We start from the raw sequence: 6,579 nt of genomic DNA, 5'->3' as shown, positions 1-6,579 counted from the left end.
GGCCGTGCTGCTCCCTGGGCTCCCCGCCATTGCCGCTGCCGTCGACGAAGGACGGAAGCCACTAGTACCACACCAATATGGCGATCAAGTAAATGGCTATTCGACCTTCTCAAGATGGCGGCCGTGAAGGACCCCGCTCCGCTATTCGGCTGCCTGAATGCTCCCGCCTGCCCCAGGCGCTGCTTACCCCACAGTCGGTGTCCACAAAGCGGGAAACGCCACAGAGAACTGCGCATAAAGCGCTGGGTTGGCTTCGACATCATGTTCAGGCAGCCGAATAGACAGGCCTTCATGGTCGCCATCTTGAGAAGGTCCAAAAAGCCGCGAAAACGATCGCCATAGTCTGTGTGGTGGTCACGTGTTTTCCGCCCTTCGCCGCCATTTTGGGTGCTGGCAGAAGCCATTTCCGGTCAAGCTGCCATCTTTAGTGTGGTACATTGAAAGTGCCCCGCCCCTCACAAGAGCTTCTGTCTATTCAGCTGCCTGAATCTGGCCCCCCGCTTTTGGCGCGATTTTCCATGGCCGCTTCCTGGTGCGAGGACACGGCTGGTTGGGTCAGTGGCGCCGGAGGCAGGCGGCGGCCACACGACTGGTGGCAGGCATCGGGACGGACGCCTCTCTCAGGGGCCTATCGCGTCCGCCATCTTGAGTGTGGCGGAAGTCTGAACTGCCCTCTGCAAGGTCCTGGCAGGTGCTAATAAAGCATCAGTTAACGCCGTTCCGAAAGCGCCGAACTGCGCCTTCCTTTCTGAGCCACCCCATTGAGAGTGGCACGTGGGCGGCTCTATTCCGACTGTGCTCGCCCAGTGCTCCCCGCCCTGGGTCGTGCTGCGACCACACCTCTGCTGCCCAGCAAAACCAGCCCCACCGGGCCGCCCCCCGGGCTGTCATTCGTTGCCATCATGAACGCACGGTGCCCGCTCCTTTTAGCGCCGTGGCCCCGCTCATGCACGGCCGTGTCCCTTGGCACTCCAAACTATCCTTCGCCCCTCCCCTCCATTGACAGACGCGGCCCCGCTCACTCCCGCTCCTTGCCCTTCCCACGCTTGGCAGCCACCGAGGCCGCCACCCTCTCGGCTCACCCGGCACCGGGCGATGCACAGCGCCGGGGTGCCGTGTCGCAGGCGGCAGTGCCGCGCTCTCGCCACCAGGCGGCAGCAGCAGCTCCGAGCTCAGCTCAGGGCCGGGACACGCTGCAGGGCAGGGACAGAGCACAGAGAAAAGCCGGCTCAGAGTGCTCTGCAGTTCTTGCAGCCTGAGCGTCTCAGCTCATGGTGCCAGGCACTTGCTTTTTCCTTCCTATAGAAAATGCCAGCTCATTATTTTCAAAACTTACTGATCTCTATTCCAAGCTTCTTATATCCCTGTATGCAACAGAGAGAGGGGACTGGCTTATTTCAAAATAATTTACATCTAAATTAGTAGCATTTGTCTATAGATGTAAAAACGAAGAACTTGACAGGTTTGGGGATTCCACACTGTCATACACACATCCCTCCTGGTGGATTTTCTGGCAGTTTTGGGCCCCTCTGGGGGAGGACACCCAGCACTGGCCCCCCCTCATTCCCCACTCACCTGCTCCTCAACTGCATCGTGGCTCTCCCAGGGACATTGGGGCGCCCCAAATGACATTCAGAGCCCCCGAGTCTCCACCCCCTCCCTCAGCCTTTTTTCCTCACCCCCAAAGAAGGCACAAAACGAGACAAACTGCCCTGGACAGCAGCACGGCACTTTAATAAAGCCATTTCCATGCGTACATCCCCAAAAAGGGGCTCAGCAGGCACAGTCAAGGGGGGCAGCCCCCAGAAGGCTCGGAGTTCCTCCCCAGCTCCGGTGTTGTGGGCTGGAGGCCGCCCCGCAGCACGGGGGCAGTGCACCTCACGACGCTGCTGCGGCTCCCGCTCAGGCTCTGCTCTGTTCCTGTGCTCGGGGCAGGGGCAGGAGCTGTCCCATCCCTTCCCTACCCCGCCGCTGCTGCCCCCCGCAAGGCTGCGGCTCTGGGATCCCAACCTGCGCTCACGGACACATCGAGCGCTGCAATGGGAGCACTGGGGAGGGACCAGGAGAGGCAGAAAGAGGGAGTGGGAGCAGAGGGGACACAGGAGGAAAAGGAAAAACAGGCTGCAGGATGAAATTGAAAAAAACCACCACCTGCGATGGGCAGCACGACAGAGAGGGATTAAAAAAGAATAGGGGCAGGGGACAGGACAGAAGGATCCCATGAGAAACAACGGCACAGGGAGCACGACAGATCCCCTGAGAATAAAAAGGAACAGCAGTGAGGCCTGGAGAAGGACAGAGAAAAAGATGGAGTGTTGGGGTCTCCCCCCCTGCCATGGAGCCCTGGGAGAGGGGCCCTGGGGGTGCTCTGTGTTTGCAGTCTTCCTGTTCTGCCAGCAACTGGTTGAATATGTGATGAGTCAATGCTCTGCCAAGGACCCTGGGGTCCCGTGACTGCAGAGTTCCTGAGCTGAGCCCCGGCCATGCGGCTGGGGAAATAAACACCCCTGAAACATCTACCACGAACATGTCCATATACAACTGCTTTCACCGGGCCTCCTGGTTTGATATATGCGTGTTGCAGTAATCCCCGCTGCAACAACGGAGTGGTAAACACACAGGAAAGACAGAAGGATAATACAGAGACAGAGAGGGAAACAAGGACGGAGGGAGGAAATGAGCACGGCATGGGGGCGTGCGGGGAAGACGGGCAAGGCGCAGCAGAGGGATGGGGAAAGAGAGAGATGGGCAGCAGGACGGGGTTCTCAAGAGAAGAGTACCGTGAGGGAGAGGGACTGAGCAGCCAATACAGACAGCTACAGGCAAAAGGACAGTGAGAGGGACAAAGAAATACAGTCACACTGCAGCACACAGGAAAAAGGAGAGCAAGAAGGAAGGAAAGAGAAAGATGCAGGCGGTGAGGGACACAGAGACAGACAGAACAGGGAGAGGGATTGAGCAGAATTTATTAAATAAAGATCAGTATGGATTTCTTAAAAGAACACGAGGACATCCCTATCACGGAACTCTGCTGTCTGCTTCAACTTCACAGCTGTTGGGGAACATTTCTCCCACCTCTCCTCTCTGCAGTATTTATTAAATAAAGATTGAGTATTTATTTCTTAAAAGAAAAAGAAGAGAGAGTGAAGCCGTGAAAGGGAATGGGATGGGGAGCACACAGGACAAGAAAGCAACACAAAAGACACACTGGACAGAGAGAAGAAAAGAGGTGGAAAGTTGGATGTAAGGCTGAAAGAAAATCAGGAACAAACACCAGAAAGCACCGGCTCGAACAGAACTTGCTACTGTCACAGCTCGGCCCGGCACTCATTAATTAACATCTGTCTCTTGGCAGGGCCATGAACCCCCTGCTGAAACAGGAGGGGAAAGCCGAGGGGATGATGTGCACTGGGTTTGGTGCCGCTCAGCCCTAATCCCAGCCCGTGGCACCAGTGAACGCACCCTGATCTCCGAACCTTCTCTCAGGGGAATTTCACCTTCATCCCTTCTCTTCCCCTCCCGGTATCTCCGTGTGCCTGGAACAAACACGATGAGAGGTTTCTCTGTTGCAGGTTCTTTGGAAATCCTACACTGACTTTGAGAGTGAGCAAGAGGAGTAGAAGACAACCAGGAAACTTTACTGCCAACCAACATCAAACCCCTCACACCGGAGAAGAATGAACAGCTCATTTTTATGCGTCCAAATTCCTTCAAGTTTCAGCATCGTCTGTTTCCCAGCACTGTGAGAACTGCTGGGCACAGCACAACGAGTAAAATGGCCTCGTGTTCAGAAGGCACAATTGCAGAGAACAGACAGCAAAGCCGTCTCGAGGCAATTTGGGAACACAAAACCTCCCTTTTTGCACCCTGAGCTTTCTGTTAAGTCACAACCGAAATTCCGAGTTTCTCCGTACTCTGCCCCAGTGCTTCCCTCTCCTGTCAGCGCTGTAGGCAGGACTGATTCCATACTCACAAACCCACCTTGCCACAATCGGCACTCTCTGCCCTCCAAGGACACAGCAACTGGCCAGGGACATTTCTCCCACTCCCCGGCAGAGACCTCCTCCCACCACATCCAGGGAACTGCAGCCACTTGGGGAACACCAGCTTCGTCCTGGGCAGAAAACAGGACAGGGACAAGGAACACTTTGAAGTCATTCCCATCTCAATGCTGTCCAGACCTGGCAGAAAGCGCTTCCCACACCTCTCCTGGAATTCTCTTCCCTGGTCCTTCCAGCTTTGGAAGGCTTCTGTGGGGGCCTCAATTATCGGTGCAGCTCAGAAGCTGCATGTGCCTAAAGCAGCCCCACGGGAAGATGAAGCTTCCCTCGTGCATTTCGTTTCTTTATCCCAAATATTCTCCCCACTCAGCCACAATCTAGAAAGAACAAAAGGGAAAAGAAGGAAGACCAATTAATTCTGACATAAGGAGTCTTGACTATCCTGACACACAGCCAGGTGAAAAAACATTCCTGCCACTCTTAACAAATCCACCTGATAATGTCTCCATTCAGTATCAATTATTTAAATGCTGTATTAAGGAGCGTAAGGACACAACGCTTGGAATTCTCAAAAACGGCTCAGCTTGGCTACTCCAAGCACTTTCCCACCCAGCGAGCTGAGCTGTCCCAGATTTAAATGCCACGTTTGATCCAAATCCAATAGAAATCTGATATTGTTTGACTACTGAGCTTTCCCAAAAGCTGTGGAGTCAAGCCTGGAAATCCTCACTGAAGCTTTGCCACGTCACATCAGGATTTACCCTTGGGAAAACCCCACTCTGAGCACTTGGGTTTCAAGAGGTTGCACCCGATGTTACAGACACAGAATTCCTGTGGGGTTTGGCATTTCCTGCACCTCCAAACACGTGAAAAGAATGAAGCGCAGAGTCCCGAGACTCCATTATTGCCATTCTCCTCACATCCCTTTCCTCTCCTACACGTGGCTTTGTGCCTCCTCTGAAGGGCTGGAAAGGAATTTGGGAACCTCCTTCCATTTCTTCAGTTTTCAGCTTTTTCTCTGAGGTGGCCCAAAAGGCAAACGGGGAAAAAAAACCCCAGAACTGCATGATTGTGGTTTAGTTCTTAATTGGTGTTTCTGCCTGGTTTACGAACAGAACCCGCTACACACCCCAAAAGCATGCCTCGAATCAGTCCAAATGTTGATAGGTTTACCCTTGGCTAATATGGAAGCTCGGGTCAGGGCTATTTATTTCAGCTTTTTGAGCAGATGTCCCCACAGGTAACGGGTTGGCTTCGATGACGGCATCTGTGGTTGTAATTGCATACCCAGCGACCCCCTTACCATGCTTGACGTAACTGCTCCCATCAGCGAACCAGTTTTATGCGTTTTCTAGCGGAGAGTCCTTTAGGTCTGGGTGGCTAGAGTAAACTGCCTCCATGGTTTCAATGCAGTCATGCTGTACAGGCTCCTCAGTAGCTTTGCCTTGGAGGTAAGCTGCTGGATTTAAAATGTTAGTTACTTGAATACTCACGTCCTCCAATTCTGCTAGAACAGCCTGGTATTTGAGAAAGCGGGATGGGGTTAACCAGTGATATCCTTTCTGTGTCAGCACTGCCGACACTGTATGAGAGACAAAAACAGTTGTCTGCTGGCCCATTGGGAAACTGCGAGCTTCCTCTACGTTCAGGATGACAGCTGCCACTGCACGTAGGCAGGCAGGCCGGCAGGCCATCCTTGGCTGACCACATCCAGCTGCTTGGAGAAATAAGCCACTGGCCTTTTGTATGGTCCCGGCTTCTGTGCTAAAAGTCCCAGCGCCAGTCCTTGCCTCTAATGTGAAAACAACAGAAAAGGTTTAGTAACATCTGGTATGCCCAATGCCGGGGCTCGCATTAACTCACGGTTCAGAGTTACAAATGCATTATTAGTCACTGGTGTCCAGCATAGGTGAGTACCCTGGTCTCTTTTAGGAGTTGTTATAAAGGTTTCACTGTTGGGAAGGATGAAAGTTTGGTAAGAAAGTTTCACAGATATGTAGGCTTGGCAGAAAGATCTCTGAACGTAGAAACTGAGGATGAGACAGAAATGAAAGCAAGTTTTGATATAGAGTAAAAGATGTTTTGCTGAAACACTGACCACTGAATAACTGAGAAGGCAAAGGTGGGAGATGAGTTGGAAGGAGATTTTTATGATTAGGACAAAGGTATGTGACTACAAACAAAGACATGTTTTTCACCAATAAGTCTCAAGAAGAGCATAAGATAATAGAAAACATGTTTTTACCAAAAAGAGAGCTATCGCAAGCAAACAAGAAATGTTGATGTAGCACGAAGAAGAGAGGTCTGAGAATTTTCCATTGTAAGCTTAAATTGTAACTTACTTACTGTCACGATCCGCTAATATGAGCAGGGGGTCGTGATTGTTTTATAGATCTCAGAGTGTAAAAGGACACAAGAGATTTCAGTTTTAATCAGAACAGTGCACCTTTGTTAAATGCCCACAACACAGTAATGCGATAGAGGAGACAAAGAGAGGGAGATAAAGAAAAACAAAGTAAAAGAGTAGAGAGGAAGAAAAAGGGGGACAATAGCTAACAACGGATGAGACGAAGTCCTC

At 52.0% G+C, this 6,579-nt stretch overlaps 2 long non-coding RNA genes across 2 annotated transcripts in view; both read right to left on the bottom strand.

Moving 5' to 3' along the window:
- Nucleotides 1-6,579, bottom strand: part of LOC108445542 — a 23,219-nt gene that overhangs the window by 673 nt on the left and 15,967 nt on the right. The window lies entirely within an intron of this gene.
- On the bottom strand, nt 3,618-5,061 carry LOC108445541. Its single transcript, XR_001860425.1, has 2 exons — nt 4,858-5,061; nt 3,618-4,378 (listed from the first exon to the last, which is right to left on the bottom strand). It is a non-coding gene; the product is annotated as an uncharacterized LOC108445541 (long non-coding RNA).

The sequence above is a fragment of the Corvus brachyrhynchos genome, unplaced genomic scaffold (genome assembly GCF_000691975.1).
Source record: "Corvus brachyrhynchos isolate BGI_N302 unplaced genomic scaffold, ASM69197v1 scaffold101, whole genome shotgun sequence".
NCBI classification, from domain to species: Eukaryota; Metazoa; Chordata; class Aves; order Passeriformes; family Corvidae; genus Corvus; species Corvus brachyrhynchos.
This window is presented reverse-complemented; position numbering and strand designations above follow the sequence as displayed.